Source organism: Mauremys mutica, chromosome 14 (genome assembly GCF_020497125.1).
Source record: "Mauremys mutica isolate MM-2020 ecotype Southern chromosome 14, ASM2049712v1, whole genome shotgun sequence".
NCBI lineage: Eukaryota > Metazoa > Chordata > Testudines > Geoemydidae > Mauremys > Mauremys mutica.
Window position 1 is genome coordinate 23,321,659 of NC_059085.1, and position 25,674 is coordinate 23,347,332.

At 40.9% G+C, this 25,674-nt stretch overlaps 1 long non-coding RNA gene across 1 annotated transcript in view; it reads left to right on the forward strand.

Annotated features, from left to right (window-relative positions):
* Nucleotides 1-1,129: 1,129 nt before the first annotated feature.
* The window catches only part of LOC123349242, a 410,828-nt gene continuing 386,283 nt past the window's right edge, over nt 1,130-25,674 (forward strand). The window contains exon 1 of the long non-coding RNA XR_006573435.1: nt 1,130-1,233. This is a non-coding gene — a long non-coding RNA (uncharacterized LOC123349242). The remainder of the gene's footprint in view (nt 1,234-25,674) is intronic.

Sequence of the window (25,674 nt, forward strand, 5' to 3'; positions counted from 1 at the left end):
GAACTGTTTGTCCTTTAAGAATACAGGATGTCAGAGAGTTTTAAACTAAATTGCTTTACAAATACAGATCAGTTAATGTAGTTAAGTGTTAAAGATAGTAATATAAAATGTCTGCACTTATATTTTGATGATAGGTTCAGTCTTTCTTAGATAATACAGCGCTACCTTACCCTGTACATTTAAAGGACATGGACAAAATCCTGGGGCTTTAGACACTTAAAGCCAGACTGGAAAAAGCACAAATAAATTCCATATGTAGAAATTTCCTGAAAACCAGCTAAGGAGCCTTTTTGACAATTTGTCCACTCACCTACCCAGAAGCTTAAAGCCTGAAAGAGAATGATTTAGCAAAGGGGAAAAGGGGGCCACATTTTTCAAGTGCACGATGATTAGTTGGCGAGCTTATCTTCACCTGTATCACACCTGTAATCATGCCATGGAAGATTGCCAGAGCAGAAGAAAGTTAAATTTGATGGGGTTTGTAGAGGGAGCAAATGTGGCTCCTATTTTCCTCTTTCAGGAACACCAGTCCACTCTGAGATACTGAAACAGGCAGGCAATGAAACCCTGCTCTTTTCCCCCTATAAGTTTCCAGAGATCCTTTCGCAAAAGGGGAAAAAGACACAATATTTCCTTAGGAATCACTAGATGGAATCAGATTAGTGATCCATCTAGTCTAGTGTCCTGCTGCAAAGGAATAAACCTTTCAGTAGAGAGAACCTGCCCCAGGGAAAGTTGTCTGACAGTCTTCAATGGTTAGAAGCTGGTTTATGTCTTGTTGCTTGAATTTATATCCCTTCCATAATTTTTTTTGTAAACTATTATTTTAAGTATTATTGTAACTGGATGTTCTTGTCTAATATTTATTTTGAATCCTGCTATGTTCTTGGTCTCAGTGATACCATGTAGTACGGAAATTTTCAGTCCAATTGTGCATTGTGTGAAGAAGTGTTCCCTTTTTTCAGTTTTGATATTACCACCTTTCATTTTTATTGACTATCCTCTTGTTCTTGTATCTGAGAGAGGGTGAAGGGAACTTTCTGATCTTCACACTCTACACTAGTCCTTGTTCTGAATTATTTCATCATGGTGCTTTTTATTTGTCTCCTCTCTTACAGAGGAAGGAAGGAAGGAAGGAAGGAAGGAAAGTCCAATGATCAGGGCACTAGCCTAAGACTTGGAAGACCTGAGGTGGTGGAAGCTTGTGAGGTAGTCAGACAGTACAGTATAAGGGTAAGGGTGTGTGTGTGTGTGTATGTGTATGAAATAATCTTTGATAGATAAATTTGTCAAGGTGAACAGGCCCAGTCATTTCAATGTCTTTTAATATAAGATTTTACAAATTACTCTAAAATGAATAAAATTTAATAATAAAATTCCATATAATTTTAAACCAACCAATAGTATTTAATTGAGAGAGTGACATCCTGCACTGTTGTTTTAAAAATTCTTGTTTACTTTTTTTACATTCTGTAGGACTTTTAAAGTCACTGGCTTCAAGTAAAATTTTGGGGCCAAAAGGCCACATTTTTGGAGAGGGAGAAAGAAGGAAATATTTCTCTGGCAGGTTGCTTAAAACCAAAATGTGTGATCAGTGGGCAGAATACAGGTGAAGCAGGTCCATAATAAAGAACTTTTATCACACAGCAGAACATCTAAATAACAAAAAAGCTTGTTTAGAACTGTGTGATCATTTTCTCATTTGCTTTCTCTTTGGATGTGTGTGATTCTCATTCACATTAAAGCCCCTTTAAAGGGGCCCTAAAAGTGTAATGTAATGTAATTTGTACCAGAGCCGTATAAAGGGGCCTTAGTATAAATGAGAAACAGGCCTGTATGTCTCTGTGGATTTTTAAGGCCTATGTATGTACCTACAATGATCACCATTATAATCTTGCTATTTAAGCCTGGGTTATATAAGGTGGTAGCTGCTGTTATATGCAACAGAGCCCTCAATGTGCTGAAGAATCACAAAAGTAGGCACAGGCCCTGCCCAGAGGTGCTCACACTCAGTGTCTGCCTGCATTTCCTATAATTGCCTTACCAAATACTGGAACACATACAGAGGTACATCATTGAGTTATCAGAGGCAGTAAGCAAGTTTTTAAGGGTGACTACAGTGTGTCTGTGAGGATACATAGATATGATAGGTTTCATCTTCTTCTTCTTCTTCTTCTTCTTCCCCGAAATGGTACATTATCCAGATTTCAGACTGATGATGTATGTGAAAAATAAAACCTTTTGCTATGCCGTCTGCTACAAGGTATTTTTAATTAGTACATGCCACAAGGGTATTACAATCTGACAGTGAATTTCTGTATGAGGCAAGTTGTTCAGGGTCTTGCTAGTAGCAGGGCCAGTGCAACCACTTAGTCAAACTAGGCGGCCGCCTAGGGTGCCTAGTGGTTGAGGGCTCCTAAAAGCCCGCTCAGGCGAGGAGGTGGAGTGGAGGTGAGCTGGGATGTGGGGCGGGGAGGGCTGCCCATGGTAACGGGGGGTGTGTGCACAGGGGAACCGCTCCCCACCCCAGCTCACCTCCACTCTGCCTCCTCCACTGAGCACACAGCCCCCACTCTACATCTCCTCCAGTCGGCGCCGCAAGCCTGGGAGAGGAGGAGAATTAGAGCAGCGCCGGCGTGCTCAGCGGAGGAGAGCTGGTGTGCGCTCCCTGGGTGGGGTTAGCTGCCGCGAGGGGAGTGTTAGCTGCCGTGGAGACAGGGCCGGCTCCAGACCCCAGCGCGCCAAGCGCGCGCTTGGGGCGGCATTTTGCCGGCAGGGCGGCAGGCGGCTCCAGCGGACCTTCCGCAGTCATGCCTGTGGGAGGTCCACCGGAGCCACGGGACCAGCGGAACCTCCGCAGGCACGCCTGCAAGAGGTCCCCCGGAGCCGTGGGACCGGCGACTGCCAGAGCGCGCCCCCGCGGCGCGCCGCCCTGCTTGGGGCGGCGGGATTCCTAGAGCCGCCCCTGCGTGGAGAGGGCTCCCCAGGCCAGGTTAGCTGCTGTGGAGGGCAAGCTTGCAAGGGGGGGGAGTTGCTGCGAGGGGGGGGCTCCCCAGGTAGGGGACATGGGGTTAGCTGCTGCGGGGGGTGGGTGGGTGGGGTTAGCTGGGTGGGGGTGGTGGTGCAAGGTGGAAGTTTTGCGCCCTAGGCGAAACTTCCTTGCCCTGGCTAATAGCTTGTTGAAGGGATTATTTTAAATAATTATTCACTGTTCAATACCACAAGAACTGGACTTTATATTATAACCCTCTTTTCTTAACAAAGCTAAATGGGCCATTGTTAGAATAGTGTGACTATCAGTCAGCATGTATTATAGTATGGAATAATTTACAAAATGAACAAAAAGTAGATGTGCTGAATGTAAAAACAAGTGATATTTTAGAAATTAAAACCAATTCGTCTGCATTGGACTATTGGACTATAAACAGAGGTGACTATTTTTGGATATTTTAAATCAGCTTTTAGAACCACATACAGTACATTAAAATGGGTTTGCTGAATATAGATGACAGACACCTTTCAAAAGAATTTGTTCTGGAATTAATGGTAAATGGAAGCAAACAATGTGAAACCATTCTGTTTACATTTCTGTGTTAGTAAACTACTTTGGGATTGGAGCACATTCTCTCTATGAATGGATCTTTTAGTGTCAGGGTATATCTGGCAACAGATGTTTGCGCAGTAAATTGTGATCTCTGGCCCTTGAGAATCTGAACTCTTCTCATGGATGCTACTATTTTACGTAACTGTGTTTTGAGACCACCAGAATATCTGGGGCATGATCCAGTTTAAAAAAACTGTTCTGTACATAATAAACCATGAAGCTGTCGATGACCCTCCCCTCCTTGTGGCATCATCAGCTTTGCAGTTCAGTTTTTTTTAAGTGTGGGGGGGTGATAGTTATGGAGGACTTCACTTAGGCTGCCGTCCTTATCCCTCTCCTCCTTGAGCCAGATCTTTAGATCTATCCATAACCCCTATCTTTATATGACACACAGCTTTTAGTAATGAGAATTACATACATATGAATTCACTGAGCCTCCTCATGGAAACACCTAGTGTCATCACTTCTAGGGGAAGTGTCTACCCTGGCTGAGTACTTACAAAGGATATTGTCTTATAACCCAATAGCTATTGTGATTTCTTTTCAGGATGGATTATGGGCATATTGTAGTTGATCAAAATGAGAATAAGATCTTCTGTAACAATGTCTGGCCCAGACAGGCCACCAATATGGCTGATCATCCATGATTGCTGGGGGGAACTAGTTCAATATTGTTTGATGGAGAAACAAACACACTGCTTAAAAAAATACTATAAAAATCATACACCCCTAATTTGAAAATCCAGACACTTATGGAAAAAGGATTTGGAAAGAATGAGAACTCCACTGATAGATTGTATTAGCTTGGACATGAAAAAGAAAAAAATAGATTACATTTGATTTCTTCTAGATATCCTTGTCATTTGGAAGTGCCTGGATAACTTCTGATGAACAGGATCCTTTAAACTGGGAGATCCTACCTTGTCAGCAAGTTATTTTTTTTTTATCCAGCAAAGTTCTTTCTAAACTCATTGGAAAAAAGGGTTTAAGATTGGCAGTTAAACAAATAATTGTCTCCTGCAATAAATTCTATTCTGATGCACCTAGATTGTGAAGCAAATTCATCCCTGCTAGTCACAGGCTACCATAGCTGATTCAGCCCTTGATGGCTGCCCCTAATTTGGGTACCAGCTTCATGGCCACAGTGGGCTAATGCTGGGGTTGGGGTGGGGGCAGCAGGATCTCTGGAATGTAAGTCCTTTCCAGTCACACCCCATTCTGATCCCAGCCAACTCCAGTAGGTCTCCTGAAGTCATAGCTGCTGCTTCTGGTCTCAGGACATTCTCCATCAAGCAGATGCCACAGGAGGCCTTTGTGTCTGGTGCAGGGGGGTTGTAGTGTAACAATGAACATTGCGCATGGCTGTCTGTCATCTGTACTTGAGTCTTACCTTTCTCTGTACTCCCTCCTCGGTTGATCAGCCTTCTCTCATGCCAAATCCCCAATGGCCAGTGGACGGTAACTCCAAGATATGACAGCATGTACATTTGAAGGGAGATGCTCAGCAGAATTTAAAAGACTGGTGTTGGGTGCATTGCCGCTTTCCATGTAATATATGTTTCAGACACAGTTATGCACTCTTAAGGAACTTACTTGAGGAAGTAAAGACGTCACTGTGCTTCGTTATGCTACTCTACTCCTTTTCATTGAGGACGTTCCTTTTCAAGACCCAGAATAATACTGATACATTTTATAGTCATCCTTTGATGACAGCACGTGTTTTATTTTTACAGCATGGGCAGAGATTTTATTTATATTTTATGCAAAACAAAGTAGCCAGCATAATTAGACAGTAATTTGTAACTTCCAATGTAAACATTTTAGGAGCTGTAGTCTCAAGAGTGAGTGCTAATTAGAGAGCTGTTAGCTAACATATATAATTGGGAACAGATTGACAGGCTATTCCAAACAGCAAGATATTTATAACTTCATGCTGTTTTTAAATTATATTTTGTTTAATAGACTTTGGACAACTCATAATAGGAAAGCTTCACAACTTGATTTGCAATTTAATTTCTTTAAATAAAATGAAACCTTGCAAACGTGAATGCTGCAGAGGCTAGCTGTGATAATTAAAAAGTATTATTAACTGGATGACTTTCTGGCTGTGTCATTTGAGATTCTAATTTCTTTAGGAGCACAGGCTCCCTGAAGAGAGTGATAAATCCAAGTATTATTTAATTATGCTTTTAACAATAAAGGGCACTTTAATCAGCAACCTCTCAGAAGCCTTTGCCTTGTAGTCATTTATTCAAACAATGAAAAAGTCAAGAGATATTTATATTAGAAACTCTTCTGAAATTTCAGGGTACCTATTCACAAGCCCTAACTTATGTCATAACCATTCCGGGACACTTGACCTCCAATGTCACTATAAAATAAGTTATTTAAAACATTGTCAGCTAGCTGAGCAGTGACTTATACCTGGATTTTTTAAAGAAGACTTTCTTATGAGAAATCCATGTATAGTGTTCTTACATTAACATGTGAAGTCTGATAACCATCCACTGAAGAATGTATCAGGCACCAAGAGTGGAGGGAAAACAAAATGCACCCCTTACCCCACGTCCTCAAAGTCTTTGTCTGAACCAGCATTGAAAAAAAAATGGATCTTGTTTAAGGATCCCTCCTCCCTTGGGAGTTGGGTGGGGAGGTGGTTAAGAGTGGCAGGAAGGCATCACCTGAGCTGATGAGCTGGAGTAGTGGGACTCATGTGAGCCATTGGCACCTGAAGGAGGGTATATAAGCCCGTCTCTCCAACCTGAGCCCAAGGGGTGGTGGGAGGCCAAGGTACATGCACAGCTACCTATAATAGAAGACCCTTTTCAGATGGTGGCCATGGATATTGGGTGGGGGGGAGGATACCTCAGTCAAGGGACCTCATGGAGGTGAGCAGAGAGGAATCTGTCCCTGGGGAAGAAATACAGATATCCCAAAATGGGGAGAAGGTTTCCTCATATATACACACAGCCTAGAGGTATAGACATGCCCCCCAGAGAGGGCATAACATAGCTGAGTGGGGGAGCCTGAATCCCTTCCCCATCTGATGCTAGCTATCTGGTGCCTAAGAGTGACTGCTTGGCTAAGACCAAGCTCTGCATGTGGGGGGCCACCTGGATCCACTTTAATTTGCAGCGAGGGTGGGTTTGAAAGAGGATACAAGTCTGATAACTTTGTTGCAGGCTGGCTGGTAGGTTAGGAATGCTGCCAGCAAAAGGAACACAGAGAGCCCTGCCCTCCTTCACGAGGCTGACTTGGCTGGAGACTGAGTTAGATACAGAGGTGGGTGTATCTACTTATTGTTAATAAACGCGCAGTCTTGTGAGAGTTGGCTGAGAGGGCTGGGTCATCCAAGAAGACTACTTTGTATGAACTATAGCCTTGGCCATCTTCCATTTCACACCCCAAGATGAGTGTTCTGCACTTGTAGGCAGTGTTGTTGTAGTAAGCTATTATTTTCTTTGAAACAGGGTTCTCCTTACCTTGCTGGGTCTGTGGCATTTTCTCTCTTATCCCTTAAGTTTACACAGCCCAGGGAAATTAATTGCATTGTTTTGTGTACCACTGGGAGAAACCAGATACATTAGCATAAGCAAAAATTTCCTTGACATCATTAATGTTCAAGAAAATCATCTTTATTCTCTTCTCTTGGATGATCAGGCTGCAAACATGCTACAACTTTCTGCTGACAAGTATGATATCGGTTATATGGCAACAGTTCTCTTTTTATACTCTAATCTTATCTACTAGCACTTGAACAGTGATCATATCCTTATCAGCCATTATACTGGCTTCAACTGCTTCATCAATTGTAGTATAAAAATGTACACTATCCCTTTCATCAATATGCCGCCTACAAAAGGAAATGGCAAATGAATATTTAATGTAATGTGAATTATAATGTTGCTCGTTTGGAGAATCTCTTCTGTTGCTTTCATAATGCCAATTTAGTGAGATAGCTGATGAGTTTTGCTGTTCGTTAAATAAATCCGAAGTCCAGAATGTTGCAAAAGAGGCCTTTCATTGGTAGAAAACGAACCATTCTAATAATCTAAATCTAGTCCACAAATGCAATTCAGCAATCACTGGTGTGTCAGACATGTCATGGCCTTCCGGGCCTTCCGGGCCTTCCGGGCCAGCTGATTGCCCCACCTCTTCCCCCTCCAAATTTTCCATCTGACTGTAGCTAGGCTTATGTAGCCTTCACTCACCAAAGTCTGTGCACCTGGTCACCCTCCCTCCTGGGTATAAGTTTTCCTCGCTTGCAGTACTCATCAAGTAAATAAAATGAGGTTGTGCCCAGATTTTGCATATACTGGAGAGAAATAAGGAAGAGGAGCATCTGCCCACCCAGTCACAGAATCCCTGTTTTCAGAGAAGGTTAAAGTGGGACACTAAGTCAGTAGATCCCATGTAGTCTGCCTCAAACTGAGCCCTAAGGGAAGAACAAAGAATCAAATTCCCAAAGTGTTTCTTCAATCCAGCCCTGCAGAAGGGCATTTCCCCCAAGACTTCAGGTGTGATGAAGTTCTCACCTGGTCGCAGTCTCACTGTATGTTCATTGTGTGTAATTTTCAAGAGACTTGTAATTTGTTACTGCTGATTTTCTGAATGAACTATTTGGAGTCCCTTTGAAAGTGTTTCAAATGTTATGTGAAGAGTTTCACATCAGTGCTGGAGCCTGTGTATCCATTCTAAAGGCAGCTTAAAGTAAGAACGTAAGAATGGCCATACTGGGTCAGACCAAAGGTCCGTCTAGTCCAGTATCTTGTTTTCTGACAGTGGCCAATACCAGGTGCCCTAGAGGGAATGAACAAACAGGTAATCATCAAGTGATCCATCCCTTGTCGCCCATTGCCAGCTCCTGGCAAACAGAGGCTAGGGAGACCTTTAAAGTATTTCTTACTTTAAAGTATTCCTTAAAAGATCTTTATACTGTAGCTGTGACTTGGAAATCATAGCAGCTGACCTAACCAAGTGCAGGAATGTAATCAGGAAGGGAATGATTATCTTTTGAGGACACTAGACTTGAGAACCTCAGATTTAGAAAGATTTTCTTGTTATGGCCATTAGTATCTCTTTACCCCACCCAACTGATACAGATCATAGAATCATAGAATCATAGAATTCAAGATCAGAAGGGACCATTATGATCATCTAGTCTGACCTCCTGCAAGATGCAGGCCACATAAGCCGATCCCCCCACTCCTTTAGCAAGCGACCCCTGCCCCATGCTTCGGAGGAAGGCGAAAAACCTCCAGGGCCACAGCCAATCTACCCTGGAGGAAAATTCCTTCCCGACCCCAAATATGGCGGTCAGCTGAACCCCGAGCATGCGGGCAAGACTCTCCAGCCATACCCTCTGGAAAAAGGTTAAGAATATCATATCATTGACCCATTGTATTATTTACCAGTGTGGCACTTAATTAACCTATTGACTAAGCCCGTTATCCTATCATACCATCTCCTCCATAAACTTATCTAGCTTAATCTTAAAGTCATGGAGGTCCTTCGCCCCCACTGTTTCCCTCGGTAGGCTGTTCCAGTATTGCACTCCCCTGATAGTTAGAAACCTTCGTCTAATTTCAAGCCTAAATTTCCTGACTGACAATTTATATCCGTTTGTCCTCGTGTCCACATTAGCACTGAGCTGAAATAATTCCTCTCCTTCCCTGGTATTTATCCCTCTGATATATTTAAAGAGTGCAATCATATCTCCTCTTATCCTTCTTTTGGTTAGGGAAAACAAACCGAGCTCCTCAAGTCTCCTTTCATACGACAGGCCTTCCATTCCTCGGATCATTCTAGTGGCCCTTCTTTGTACCTGTTCCAGTTTGAATTCATCCTTCTTAAACATTGGAGACCAAAACTGCACACAATACTCCAGATGAGGTCTCACCAACGCCTTATATAACGGGACTAGCACCTCCTTATCCCTACTAGAAATACCTCGCCTAATGCATCCCAAGACCACATTTGCTTTTTTAACGGCCACATCACATTGCCTGCTCATAGTCATCCTACGATCAACCAGGACTCCTAGGTCCTTCTCCTCCTCCGTTACTTGCAACTGGTGCGTCCCTAGCTTATAACTAAAATTCTTGTTAGTCATCCCTAATAAAAGGGTTATAATGATTATGATGATTCTAGTGCAAGGAATTAATTTATTGCCTTGGGTGACATTAAAATTAATTGTGAATGATCAAATAATCAGACCAGTAGCATCCAAAAAGAAACCAGGTTGGGTGTGTGGCATTTGAAAAAATAGCAAGAAATATGGAGCACACAAATTTTCTCAACTGCTGTCTTTCCACTTCCTCTCATCACTGCAAACTTCCTGGGTGACCATTTCAGAGGCAGGATGTTAGGATGTAAATTAAACTGGCAAAAAAAATAATGCAAGATTGGAAGGCACACAGCACAGGCTTGACAAGCTTCAGAGATGAGTTGGAATCTTCTGCTCAAACAGCTTGATTTTTGTTTTTTTCTTTTCTGTAATTCTTTGTTTTTCTGGATTTGCTGATCTTGATAAAATGGGCAAAATGTTCACAGGTATTTCATTCCATGCTTTGCGGCTTATTTCAGTACCAGTCTGATTGCACAGCATTTCCCCAATTCTCTGTCACACACTCAAACATGCACAGTGGATCTCTGAAGCTGTGTTCTATGGTATCTTGGGCTCCTGTCAGGTAGGAGTGAGAGCTAAGAGCAACATGAGCTATGCTTAATCTGCCATTGCTTTGATGTGCAATGAGGGGCATCCAAGTTCCATTGTCACCTGGAAAATTCCTTTATAGTTCTCACCCCAAAAGTCTAAGGTCCCAATCTTGCAATCGATAGTATGCTGACAGACTGCTGTGCCCAAAGGGAGCTCCATTGAAGTTATGGTGCCTGGGTGACCTGCCTGCACTCTACCCACTGCAAGCTCAGAGCCTAAAAGCCCCCTCTCCTCCCAAAAAAAGACAAGATGATAAAACAAACTAGTAGAGTAGTCATATCTCACGTGAGCTTCTTGTTTATTTGTAAAGGGTGTGTGCAGACTAACCTAAAACTGACTCTCTATCTAGCCAGTACTTAGTTCTTCTTGTTTACAATTTAAAATATTTGGTTTGTTTTTACCATTGCCTAATTAATTATTTTTTACCACTGTGACAGAGTCTGATTACTCATGTTGATTAGTGCCCTATTCTACGTGTAGTCCATGGGTTTCAGTGACATTAACTGTACAGCATGGTGCTATTCAAAGTGAAGGAGTATCAGTCTATCTCACTGTTCTTCTCTTCATATGCCTTTATTTGTTTAACTCTCTTACCCTACCTCGATCCATTTTCCATTTCCGCTTTGCTTTAATCCTTGGCATTTATTCATTTCCCCCTTGCTACAGCATTTTCAAATTTATTTTGTTTGAGAAAATAAGTAAACTGAGAGGTGGAGAGAAACACCTGGCTCTGCCAGAATCCAGACAGTCACTTTTGTCCAAGGAAGTACATGAGAGAAAAAACAATCCCAGTAAGTCTGGGAGTACCTAAAGCCTGATTATAAAGGCATTTTTGTTCAAAGCTGGGTCAAATTGTGATTTGTTCCAGATTAATTCCATGCAGCCAATAGTTCTCTAGAGTTACATCATTGTAATTAAAAGGCATTTAACCCTATATTGGAAGTAGCTGTTTGGTTCTGAGCTGGTCAAGACATGAGTCAACATTCATTTGTCAAAAGGTCTAAATATTTGTCTTCAATAGCTTCTGTCATATGCCAATAAGTATGGATATGGTCAGTAATTACCCATGTTTTGTGTGATTTTTCACTTCTAGACTTCTCCAAGCAAAGATGCAGGGGCAATTTTTATAACCATGTCTATAACTTCTGTCTTCTTAACCAGATGTTAAATCTTAGGGGCTTAAAGAATAGCTTTTTTCCCCCCTAAAGAGATTCAAGATGTCTAAACTAATCTTCTGCTAATCCTCTCATTATCCCAGAGAGTTTATGAAAGCTGTGAATTAAGTATTACTGAACACGTGCCATTATAAGAGCAGCATGATATTGAAGAAACCTTGCTATTAGTGCGCTTCAGCTATGGTTATTGATTTTAACCAATTTGCCACAGCACCATTTAAAAAAATTCTGTTGTTCTCAGTATGAGATATCTGAGGTGTCCATCTTGACCTTAAGGGTACATCTATGCTGGAATAAAAGATCTGCGGCACGTCCACAGTTGGCCCAGGTCAGTTGACTCAAGCCAGTGGAGCTATATAATTGCTGTGTAGATGCTCAGCTGAAGCCCAAGCTCTGGGATCCCATGAGGTGAGAGGGTCCCTGAGCCCAGGCTTCAGCCCGAGTCCGAATGTCTACAAAGCAGTTTTACAGCTCTGCAGCCTGAGCCCCATGAGCCCAAGTCAGCTGACCCAGGCCAGTTGCTGGTGTTTAATTGCCTGTGTAGACATAACATTAAAAGCTTTCCAGGCTTGTGAAGAGTGTTAGAAATGAAAGAAGACTTAAAGTAGAAGGACCTTTTAGAAAGATAATCTAAAGAAAAACAAGTTTACAAAATGTTTTGAAAATACGTCATCATACATACTTCACAAACTGTCTCATTGTTATGAGACCAAGATAACGCCCCCACCCCCCCGAAAATCTATACATTTTAATTTCTTGAGTATTAAAACAGTGAACTTATCACTTGAACAGTTTATACAGAAGAGCTTGCAGGATAGGAATAGGAATTATTTGCTTAATTGGGGCTATGGGGTATATAGGTGCACGTAGGGTTGGTTGTATTTTGCACCTAGTTTTTAGTCTTAGTGTCGGTAAAATTATCAAGTATCAAATTTGTGGCTGTATGCAGAAGCAAGCATGCTTCCAGCTGATTTTGTTCAGGCAGTTTGACACATCTTTAATATATTCTAACAGTTGTCAAAGAAGGTACAAAATTATCTTGTGAAAATTGAATTTGTGTATAAATTATTTGCCTTAGTTTGAAAGTAAATAATATGTGACTTCTCCATTTAATTCTATCTCCAGTGTTGCACATTGCTTATTTGTGTGTATAAATGCGTACATCGGAAACCCCAAGAAAATGAAAATATTGAGATTAGGGCTTGACAATTAATTTTAATAGAAGTTCTAATTGTTAACAGTTTTTAATTGAGCCTTCTGTTTGAGTTTGTTTACTTTTGAAATGTAGGAGAATACTGATGGGAATTGCTTTTGTCCTTTCTTCATTGCCGTTCCCTATTGTGCATAACACATACTCATCTTAGTATCTCCAGAGTGGAATGGACTCATTCTGATGTAGATGCTCAACAGGGGGACAACTAATTGAAACCAAAGCTATTTAAGTTGTTTTTTACACAATTGCTATAGTGATATCATGGCTTTGATTGTACTTGCACTATACGAGAAACATGGTACAGTTCTTTTAGGAATGTCACCTCAGAATTCAGCTGCCAAGACTATATGTTAATTGGGGATGTAATTGAAAATTCTCTCTTCTGATGCAAGGGAATCAGTTCCAGTAATACTGTGTGTGATGGCTTTGCTTTTATTTAAGCAACTGTTGACTAAAGTGAAGGTTGAAGCAATCACATTCCTGTGATCTTTGTTCTAATCTTTATAAAATTAAAGTATGAACAGGTTGGGACTTTTATTTCAGATGAATGTTTATACACAGGAACTTTAGGGCTTGATCTAGTGCCTATTAAACTCAATGGAGAGACTCTTCCTGACTTTAAGTGGGAGCTGGACACCCAAAACCCATCAATATTTGACAAGAAAGCATCTTTTCAAACCTCTTAAGCATTAGGGTATATAACTTTAAAACTAGGTAGTCTATGACTTTTTCATTTAGAAGATATAAATTGAACCATCTGGTGACAGATGTTATCTAAAAATGGCTGGATATTTCTGGGCATTATAGCATTAGGCAACATACTGTTTTAAAAGTTTGACTGTGTGGTTGTCCAGCATGAAAAATCATTAAAGGTGCAGAAACATGGAATGCAAGTGCGTCAACTCGAAATTTCTGAGGGAGGAAGTGTGTGTGATCAACCACTTGAGTCAGAAACTCCAGCTTGATAGTCATGGCCATTCTCTGATGGCCCAAATGGGAAATAGTAATAATAATAATAGAGCCGTAAGCTATGACAGTGAGTGCAAACCTGACACCATTGAAGCCAATAAGTGTTTGTCATTGAGTACAATGGGGCCAGGATTTTGCCCAGTGTGTATTCCAAAGCTGCTGTTGCATGCCCGGGGAGTGCTCTGTGTGGTATGTAAATAGCCTACTAATGCACAACCTTTTACCACTTACTGTTTAGTGTAGGGTGACTCCTTGATTTTTACATTTCACTTTCTAAATAAATCTTACTCAAAAATATTTTTGTGAAGCTATATCTAATGTATTCCACTATGAAAAGAAGTTTCCTAGTAAAAGGTTAAGAGAAAATAGAAGGGAAAAGGTTAGAATGCCTTTTCTTCACTATTTTGAATATATAATTATCTTTTTGTAACACTTCTCCCCAATCTCTCTTGTTAAGAATTATTTGAGCCCTTGCCTTTCCCTTTTCCAAAGGCTTAGTTGATCTTTCAGCAGCTTGTTTCAACTTAATTTTTTCTGTTAAAAATCATATGGTTTCTTGAATAGTACCTGGTGTAGATTTTGTATCAGAAAGTGGGTTAAAAGTGTACTATAGTTGTGCTAGCCACCATCTGAGCCTACACACCAGTGACTGAGCCAGGGACCTCCAGAGCTAAAAGTATGAGCTGCTATAGTTTGAGCTGAAGAGCCAATGGTTTGCATTGGGGGGACTGTAACAACTCGTATTCTCTGCAGATCAGCACAGCCGGGGACCTGTAACACACATTCACCAGTGGGCGGGTTGGGTTAAGACTATAGGTCTAAACTTTAAGCAGTACTAGAAATCTTGGATGTCACAGCTGTTGGGTGCCCAAATTGAGGCCTGATTTTCAACAGTTGGCTGCTTAGTAGTTTCTAAAAATCAGGTCCTCTTAAGGTGCTGGCCACCCCCAATCACTTGTCCTTTTAGAAAACTCAGGCCATGTGGCTCATAAACTCTGAAAGAGTGCTGACTATCTGTTTCGCTGCTGAGATTTCAGGGTGTTGTAATTGCAGGGGTCCTGACGCAAAGAAGAGTTGTGTGTGGGGAGGTCAAGGTTATTGTAGGGGGGTTACAGTACTGCTCCTTCAAAGCTGGGCAGTAACAGCGTGGAAGTAAGGATGGCATGGTATGGTATTGCCACCCTAACTTCTGTGCTGTTGCTGGTGGGGTGCTGCCTTCAGAGCTGGGTGCTTGGCCACCAGCTGCTGCTCTCTAGCCACCTAGTTCTAAAGGCAGCACAGAAGTAAGGATGGCAATATCACAACCCCCTAAATTAACCTTGTGACCCCCTGCAACTCTCTTTTGGGTCAGGACCCCCAATTTGAGAAACGCTGGTCTCCCTGTGAAATCTGTGTAGTGTAGGGTGAAAGCACACAAAAGACCAGATTTCATGGTGGGAGACCAGATTTCACGGTCCTTATGACGCGTTTTTCGTGGCCGTGCATTTGGTAGGGCCCTAGCTATTGGGAGTCTGCATCACTAGATGTTTTGGTTTCAGTGAACTATTATGCCAAGTGTTACATTATTTAGGGTTCGTCTTCCTTATTGGAAAAGAGAAATTAAGAATTAATTTAAGTGGTGACGCTGTTCTTTAAGTTGTTAAGCTGAAGTAGTGCATGAGATGCTGACAGCATGACCACTTCAAGTTACTGCAGTTAATTGCTTTCAATTACTATTGCTTACATGTAGTTATTACAAATACTTCTGGTGCTTCATGATAATTAAGTACATAAATTGTGTTATTTACTATATTCCACTAATTATTCAGTTAGAATCCACTAAGGGATTCTTTTCCTTGACTCTACTTTGGGTCATGCCATAATAGAACTAACATGGAACTGGAAGATTGTGGGGGGAGGAAGGAACTTTGTAGTATTAAACTAGGACATAATAAGGTTCATAATAAGGTTTTTCATTTCCCCTGAATTCAAGGTCTGCTCTTGTGTCTTCCTCAGTGCCCAACATTCAGAGCCATGCTAAAGTACAGCCTAATTACTGTCTTTTATATCTTACTTTTCAGTTTGATAGCATCCTCCTAACGCAGATCACTCCACTCATGTTTCCATTTATTCTGTGTCCATTCTGCTTATAAGTTTGTTACTGAGGTCACCATTATCCTGCTATGTTCAATAAATTATGCAACTTAAATCTAAAACATATGAGCCACTTAAACATGAAATTCTCTGAATGTAAGTCTGTAAAGAACAATGCTAGTTAGGCTGTTGTACAAGTCTGAGTTTATGATCATGCTATTTGGTTTGCTTGCTATTGCAGGTTTCACTTGCTTTTTCTTCCATATGCTTTTCACTTCTAATTTTTACTGAAAGTGTTATAGCGCTACTTTGATTGCTGCCTGTTGATCCCTTTGATCAAGCCAGGGTAAGCAGGAGAATACATTTTAAGTGGCTTAATTGCTAGATTAATATGATGCTTCCTCTGCATTGCCTGTTAGATATTAGCAAGAGCAGCAGCAAAGAATTAGTGACCATAGATGGGCTGAGGCCACAGATGATGACAGATGTTTTGGAACTCTGATCTGTTTCACTCTTTCCAGGGGCTTTGTATTATAGGATATTTGTCCCTAACTACCTAGCATGACTGACTAAAGCCTTTGCTTTATTGAATATACTTTTTCTTAGGGGGAAATGCTACCATGTAACATGGAGGGACATGATTTTCAAAGGTGATTAATTATTTTGGGTATCCAATTTGAGACTCCTTTTAAGAGGCCTGGTTTTCCAAGAGTGGGTGCTCAGTACTTATTAAAATCAGGCCTCTTAAGGTCTCATGTTGGACAGTCCAAAACAGAAGCATCCAAAATGACTAATCGCTTTTCAGTATCTTGGCCTATATGTCTGTGAATCCTGTAATACAGCCTAACCCTTTAGCATTTATCAAATGTATTAGTAGCGAAGTCAAGGTATTTGGAGAGGGGGTGTTGTGTTATCACATATTACAGAACATTGCTACTAAATTGTCTGACAACAGTTATGCTTATGGACATGATGCTATCCAGGTGCTGTTGCAATAGTGCCAGAAGGTGGCGGCAAGGCCAAGGCGCTCTCCCCGCTTTATACACTGGCCAGCTGTGGAGGAGATTTATCTTGGCAGCTTTTCAAGAGTTGGCACAATAACTCTGCTCCTCTTGTTTGTCCTTCTCAGCTCCACATCACCTCCAACACATGGTTGTGCATACAAGACACAATCCAGCTCTGAGGATTTAAAATAAAATTCATACGAAGGGTTTTCTAACCCCATGCTGAAGTTTGTCCTGGCATAGCCCACTGCCCGAAGACACCACAGCTTTTGACAATTGTCTGAAAAGAGGTGATTTGAACAACAAACTGCTTGTTGGCACAGATGTCTCTGTCTAAGGAACTCTGCTCTAGCAGGAGCCATTTTCCTCAATATAAATGTAACATAGTGACAGTGAATGTTTGCATGACTTCATTGCAAAGATGTAGAACTTTTGTTACTTTTCTTCTTGCTAGTCTCATTGTGTGCTGTGCTTTGGGCATGGTGTGAGTTTTATGAAATAGACGACCATTGCAATTGCAGTTCCATAGTTGCAGGAACCACATGCCCTTTACAATAGTCAAGCTTCAAAACTATTCAACAAAGGCCAGCTTGTTTTAAGATTCTTCCCTGCCTCACTCAGCTCCATAATGAGAGGAACATGGAAGAGTAGATTTTTGGGGAATTTGGCCTTTTCAGACAGGCAGCAGTATTCTCATTTTAGCTTTTATAGACTATATATATTTTGCAGTGCCTGGAAGAAAAATACATGATTAAAAAGAATTCAGGATAAATAGTAAGATGTTCTTTAAATACAGGAAACAAAGAACCAGACAAGGAGACCATGGAGCCATTAAGGGATCTGTTTTGAAAGTTGACGACAGATGTGGCTGATACTGCTAAGAGCCTAAATTAATTCTTTACTTTATTATTCATGAAAATAGGTCATATGCTAGAGATGGGGTAAGTTTTCTTTTGGGAGAGGTATAAAATGATAGAGAGAATTTTCATTGCTATCCAGGGCAGATAGTTAGGCAGTTTGAAAAGTTAGAACTGGTGAGACAGAAGGCTCAGACACATTCATACCTCTTAAATTATTGGAGACTAAATGTGAACAAATGCCCCAAATGAGGAATACAGTAAAACCTAGCCCTGTAGAAAACTGCAAATGGTTTGTAAATAGCTTCATATTTACATATGAGATTTGCTATAATTTGGCCTTCATCATCCTAAAGTTTTTTAGGGCTTATAAATGACACGGGACAAAATCAGACACTGTTTCTGTGTGGCCTAAAAATTATTTGGCTTATAAACCTGAGATGTTGCCCCCTGTGAAAAGAATGGTGGTCCAATGTAAAGCTGTGTGAGTAATGGATTTTCCAGTTTGCTGGAAATGCTAAATAAACAAATTAATATATATAGTATTTCAGGCTGAACAAAATGTAATGGAACATTTTATTTCTATTATCATTTAAAATGTTTTTGACTTTAAAATTGAAGGAAATTTTGAGACAAAAATGTGTAACAAAAATGTAAACGATTCATATTGAAAGTGTCAAAATGAAATGTGTCTACTTTTTTTGTTTTTGTTTAACATGAACAGGCAAAACCAACATACCTTCACATTTCAGTGTGGCAAAAAAATCTGCATTTTATTTTGCCAGAAAATGTTTTTTTGTCCAAAAAATGTTCCCCGGTATTAGGCCAAATGAATTGCATCCTGCCATTCTCCCAAAAGAAACAGGAAAGCAACTGGTATGGATTACCCAAAAGCATGAGTCTACAGAGGGTTGGACAGGGAAAGAAATACTGCAGAACAAGAAAGGTGGACAGTGTCTCTCTTAACTAGGGAAAGTAACTGTTTACACAATTGATAATGCACTCGAAGCAGAAATAGTATGCATAGATTTCCAAAACGTATTTGAAACAGAAACATGAAAAACAATTATTTATGAAGTCTGTATGGTACAGTGAGAGTCACTGAAATGAATTCAGTTCTTAAAGGTGGGATGTGTAGGTTTTGTAACAAGTACACATTTAGAATAGAATTAGGGCTTGTCTACACAGGGGTTTTAAACCGCATCAAGTTGAGTTGATTTGGTTTGAAAAGACTTGCAAACACATGACACAACCTATCACTGCACATTAACTCTGCATTTATTGAGAACTCTGGTATCCTCTTGCAAAGTGGATTAGCTTTGCTTCTAATTACATTAGTTCAGTCTTTTATTTGCATTCACGCAATTGCTGCACACCACTTTTTGCATGCTTCCAATGCTATCCCACTGTGCATTGCAGGTCAACCATTACTGACCTATCCGTTTACTTGTGTTCCCTCTCTGTCCTGCTTTCAAGTTTCCAGGATGACCCTTCACCGCTTTAAAAGGTGGCATAGAGCCAGATTTTGCCCATTTGCTCCTGGATCCCGCTGTATCATTACTCTGGTGATATAATTGCGACAGCACTCCAGAAGCCCCACAACATGCCTCATGCATGTCCACTGTTTAACTGGATAAGATTGTACAGTTATATTACATCTCATCGCAGACGCTGTTTTGGAGCCAGCTGCCACGTTCTCCCTCCTACCCAGGACGACCTGCTAAACCCATTGGAGGATGAGCAGGAGCATGATGGAGAGGAGCTTCCCCCGAGAGCCAGGATCTTTCTGTGATGTAGGACCCTGGCAATGGCCAGCTGGAAAGCCAGCCTCATCTTGTCCTTCTGCAATGGACCCTGATTCCTGCCCTGCATTGGCTGAGCCTGAGCCCCAGCCAGAAATCCAGGCTGGGACCAAAGAGTCCGATCCCCTGGAAGGAATTTTGGAATGTAAGAACCTATGTTTACAATTTTTATTATTGTTGATGGATGTGATCTAGGACTCTCCCCCTTCCCCTTGTGCTGCATCAAAAGGGCACCCTCTAACACAGGGCAGTGACAGTCTGTACCCTCAGCCCCCTACGGTGGATTTAAATAACAACAGCATTCATTTGTGTAAAATTCAACAGTGTGAGACAGTTGCTCACAGGAACTTTTGTAGTTTCCATGAGGTATAAATGTACATGGCACACCTGGTCAAAGCACACACAGTTCTGCTGCCCACTGAGGTACAAATGCCCTGTAACATGCCTTGTAGCTGACAACCATTGTAGGACCCTATTTATGTTTCTCTGCACTTCCTCCATGTCTTCAGGGTAGTTACAGCAGAATTTAGGACTGAGAAATAGCGGGATTTTGTTTTGCACATCACAGGAAAGAGCTGTACACCTGTGTCCCCTGGTATAGTCTGAAAGCCCTTCCACTCCTGCAGTGCTTCGGGGGATCGGGGGGAGGACCATCCTGGTGAATAACTTCACAGTATCTCTCACTGGTCTGCCCTTTGCCTTTTTGAATAAGGCCATTCTCTGCCTCCTAGTCATCTGCCTCAGCATAACATCATCGAGAGTGAGGACAGCTTAAAGGGGATGTCGAGAAGATTTACACTCCAACACCACAGTAGTGCATCTAGCATACAAACAAAATTGCAAGAACAAACCTGGAACACAGCTTGACTGCTGTATCTGCTTTCGTGCTGTTAGCATTGGGGTAGACTGAAATCCAAATGCACCCAGCACCTTCTGCATATGCAGACCACCTATCTCTGGGAAGAGTCTCAGGGAGGTAAGGTCACTAGATACTAAAAAAACCCATCATGACTTGTCTGGGATATGAACAATAAGCAACTGTCCTCCGCCCTTGCCCCCAGCCACAGCCCCTGCAATGGCCAGAACATCAAGGACAAGGCCTCTATGTAGTGCTGACAGTCTGGATGACCTGAGGGGAAGAAAAAGAGAGACTCGGGATGAGATGTTTGCAGAACTCATTGCAAAGTCAGGGAAAAACTAGCTGGCTATGAAGTGGAGGACCCAGAAGGAGAAAGAAATGCAGCTCTCCCAGAAGACTGTGGCAATGGATTTTTAAATGATCAGAAAATGCTGATTTTGTTAAAACTGAAACTGTTTGCTGGAAAAGGTCAGTTTTGACACATTTCTTGGTTCAGAAATTGTGGTGATTTTTTTTTAATTGTTGAAGGGTTCCACTTTGACATTTTTCTAAACAAATAATAGGGGATTTTATTTCAGTTTGAAGTGACTTTTTGTTTCAAAATGTAAGCCAATTATGGTAAAACAATGTTAAAACAAATAAAAATGAAATGGTTTGATTGCCCCAAACCAAAATTTATTTGGGTCATCTGTTCACAAAAAATCTTTGTGATTTTGACTTTTGTCCCAATTCACCATAGGGAAAAATTTTGAAATCTTGGATTTTTTCCAGGGATGAGAAGAATTATCGGGCCACCTCTAAGAACAACCTCATTAATTATTGGAAATTCCCATCTCTCATTTTCCCCAATCTGAATTGCTTTAATCAGATAGGCACCTAGTCTTGTCATTATTAAAATATGAATATTTTTATTTGGTTTTGTCCATGTACTCTTTCTTACCATTTGTGCCTAATTGAAATGTTGTTTTTAAAGGTGGGTCTACTGCCCAGAAATATAGGTGCCCTCAGGGACAGAGACCTGTCATATACTGTACCTGACTCATTTCAGTAGATTCCTAGTACAGCACTTATTTAAATTTTATTACTTAATCATCAAAATAATACAGCACAGTAACTCATAGGTTGCTGCACAGTCTCTTGTGGCCTCCTTCTCTCTGCTTCAACTAAAATTGCTTCTGGAGTTTGTCTCGCTGAATGTTTGCAAGACTGGCATTAATAGTGCTTTAGAAACTTTTTGGAGCGCTCTTCTTTGCTTTACATGCTAACAGCCCTAACTAATTGGAATGCTTATACAAAGGGGTTCATTTAGCTGTACTTAGAAATTCCTGACACTAAGCTGTGCCGCCTTGAAAATAAAGCAAGCTTTGGATTCTTTTACCACCTGCTAGTGTAAGGATTTATTTGAATAACTAACTGTCCAGGTTTTTAGTAGGATTTATATTGCCCTAAATATTACAGGATGCATGAGGAATAACTTACTGATCCACCAAAACCTTTGGATACTTAACATAACTCAAGGTTTATTTAGCATTTCTAACTTCATGCTTGAATCTTAATATATTGAGTAATACAGTGAGTAATAGAGTGAGTAGTTCTGTGTATATTGTGTAGGTGAGAGTTCACCTTTTGCTTCATTTTGAAGGAATGATGCATGTTAAAAGAAGAAAAAGAGATTAGCTGCAGGGTGTACTCACAATGTTCATGTTGCTGTTAAAGTGTAAAATGTTTCAAACCTGTTTTAACTCTGCTAGTAGCTGCTAGTGTACTCCTAGAAGCATGTAACAGCACTTAACAAAATGGATGTGAAAAATCAGTCAGGGAAAATTGGAACAAATTTGAATCCACACTTGAAATTGGAACACATTTATTGTTGAGTTCCAACAAATTTGTTTTAAAATATGTATATTGCATTTTCTCATCACTTTTAATTCTTTATTCTGTCTGGAGATGGAGTCAGAACTGTTCCCATGGTATTTCCAGACTGATCAGAAGAGTAAGGGCTGGAAATGTTACAGCAAAGAGTGTTCTCATGAGATTTAGCCCAAATTTGCAGACCTCTGATAAACACTTAAATTTCTGGGTGATTGTTTGAACATAACCATACCGCCAAACCTCTTGAGATTCACCTGTCATGAGTTACCATTAAGCTTTTTATTTCCTTCATTCGTATAGCTACAATTCTCCATCCTATAGAATGTCAATGGTATAGCTAAAATAGTGCTTTAATGTTGAAAAATCCCAATATCCCAGTACTCTTTTTGTATGCTGTAAAGTAGGACTAAGTTGTCCAGTAGAAATTTAAACTATGAACAGTCACCTTAAAAATTGTCTTCCTTTTACTACCTTGATAAGTCAGCTGTTACTAGAACACTTCTGGCCTTCCAATGGGAAGGCAAGAGGAAGCCTTTAACAAGGCACATTTAACAGCAGAGAGATAGCACAGAGCCACTAAGGGATACTGTTAGCTCAAGAAAACAAGGGTGTTTGCATTTGAGGGGAGCAGCAGATGATATTGAGTGCTTGGTGGACAAAATAGGAAGACGGCATGTTTTTGAAGGGTGAATAGATAGGAAGGCAGAAAATGATATCATGGAAGCAGCCAAACTGATTAAAATATACATATGAATATTTATGTGTAAAATAAACTGAATTTCCAGAAAATAATCACAAAAATCCTATTTATAATGCGCTATCTCAGGAGTTCTCAAACTTCAGTACACCGAGACCCCCATTCTGGTAACAAAAATTCCTACATAACCCCAGGAAGGGGGGAGTGAAGCCTGAGGCCGCCCGAGCCCCAGCGCCCCAGGAGGGGGACCAAAGCCCAAAGGCTTCAGCCACAGGCAGTGGGGCTTGTGCTTTGGCCCCAGTTTCCAGCAAGTCTAATGCCAGCCCTGGTGACCCCATTAAAACTGGGCTGTGATCCACTTTGGGGTCCTGACCCACAGTTTGAGAACCACTGATCTATCTGAAATTTCCTATATGATACGGGTCTATTACAGGAGTGGTGGGTGAGGTTTTGTGGCCTTCAACATGCAGGTCAGATTAGATGATCATGATGGTCCCTTCTGACCTTAAAATATGAATCCACGAGTCTATGCTGCAAATGTTAATGTTACCAGATAAAATATACTGCATCATTACATATTCGGTTCCATTAGATACTTGTTGTCCTGATGGCATAAAAACCAAGATGGTTAGACAATTTTCATGAAAATTAGAGATGAACTGTTTTCAAAACTAGGACATGAGATTACTGTCCGTTAATTTAAATTTAGGAAATGAACGTGCAGACCCACCTTTAAATATATGGCAAAGCTGACTTAAAGAATTTGAAATAATGAAACTCGGATTCCATGAAGAAAGTGTCAAATTTCCAGTCAAATGAAAATTAGAAGGGAATGATGTGAGGAAACACTATTCACACAACTTGAGAACTAAACATAGAAGGATTCATAGCACAGATATGCATGAATGAAAGATTAGTTCTTTAATACACCTCTTCAAGCATTGTTTACACACATCTCCAAATTATTTTGATTTTATTTTTGTGGTGGTGATTTAAAATTAGGTCAACAGAAACTGCACCTGTATGAATTTTACAGGTGCCAACATAATTAATTGATATTAACATCAATTGATCATAATGAAGTATGGAGTAGACAAGGAAACACTCCACCTCTGCAAAGCAAGGCCTGGGGACCCATGGCTTAAAGGAGGACTCTCATCAGAATGCATAAAAACACAGACTTCCGGAGTCTTGGCCTGCATGGGTTTACTAAATAGATTAATACTTCAGGAGTGTGGGAGTAAACATAATTGATTGTTGCTGACCCTGCAATAGTGCTGACCTGTTCATGGATGGAGAGAGACGGGAGTAAAATGAAAAGAAAGCTTTACACTGGATTCCAATGCTTTGCACTGGGCTCCAATTTCGGAGAGACAGATAGGTATTTGCAAAAAAAAAATGAAAAAATGGGTGTTTGGAACCTTCATTATGTTTTCTGATACTAAAAAGAAACTCACAAGAACCAGATTTGGAAGTCAGATTGGTGATTATTTTATTGGTCACTGTGCAGTATAATTATTTTATTGAAAACCTGGGACTTATGATGATGTTCTTCAGAAATAACTAACTGTGCACATGTATACTGCAAGCTTAGTTTACTCAAGGCCAACTATTAGTGTGCTGTTGTGTTTGTACCTTCGGCCTTATGCACAAAATCCATTATTTAAAAGGTTAATTGTTACGTCTGAGCTCCTTCAGTTTTCTTGTGGTATTATGGATACAGGCTTATTCTGATCGGGACTCGCCTAAAAAAATTCTGATGACTAACAACCCTAAGAGATATTTTAAACGTGAGCTGCACTAGATGTCACATTTTCCAACATTTGCTATGTCTATGAAAACAGCTTGTGGTATTTAGAGTCACACAACTTGGAAGAGAACAGTGGGCTGGCTGATCTACTTATATTGGCGATTTTGACCAAATGAGTCTCAATTTGCTTTTGAGATATGGATTCTGCTCCTTGCTGCCATCGACATGCACATCTTAACTAGAATGGATGAAGCCACTCCCTCCTTTAGATCCCTCTTTTGGCTTCTTGCCCTTGTCTGTAGGGCTCTGCATGGTTCTGCCCTTGCCTAATACTCTGCTTTCATTTTTTGTTGCCCTTTCTCCCCTTCATTTCCAACTCTTATCTTTGTGCCCACAAGTCCCTCTGTCCACATAGTGCCAGTCCCAGGCTGTAGTTGTCCTTGATACAGACTTTGGCAATTGCCCGCTGACAGCATTATCCCAAGATGAGTACAATAAACCCTACCAATGAAACCATGTAGTTCCCAGTATCACCTTTCTTCCCGTGCCCTGCAGGCAAGGGAGAAACACTGCACCTTGCAGCATGCCCTGGAAGTCAACATGCCCAGACTTACAGACCAATATGTTCTCAATCAAATTTCCCCAAATCAGACAAAAGCAATGAAGTTCTAAAGGCAGAATTCTGTATCCAGTTAATCAATGGAAAACTGCCATTGACTTCAATAGGAGTAAAATCAGGCCCTATGGCACTGATCTTGCCCAAGTTCCCCACAGACCCCCAGAGCGACAGAGCTGATTGGGCCAAGCTAGTATCATCGTGTGTCCCAGTAGGTGATTGTGCCTTATCTATCTTAGAGCTTGTCTACACTACCTGCTGGATTGGCAGGCAGTGATCGATCCAGCGGGGGTTGATTGACCACGTCTAGACATCACAAATCAACCGCTGAGCGCTCTTCCGTCAACTCCGGTACTCCACCAGAACAAGGAGTGCAAGCAAAGTCAACAGAGTGTTAGCTGTCAATTTACCACAGTGAAGACACCGTGGTAAGTAGATCTAAGTATGTCGACTTCAGCTCCTCTA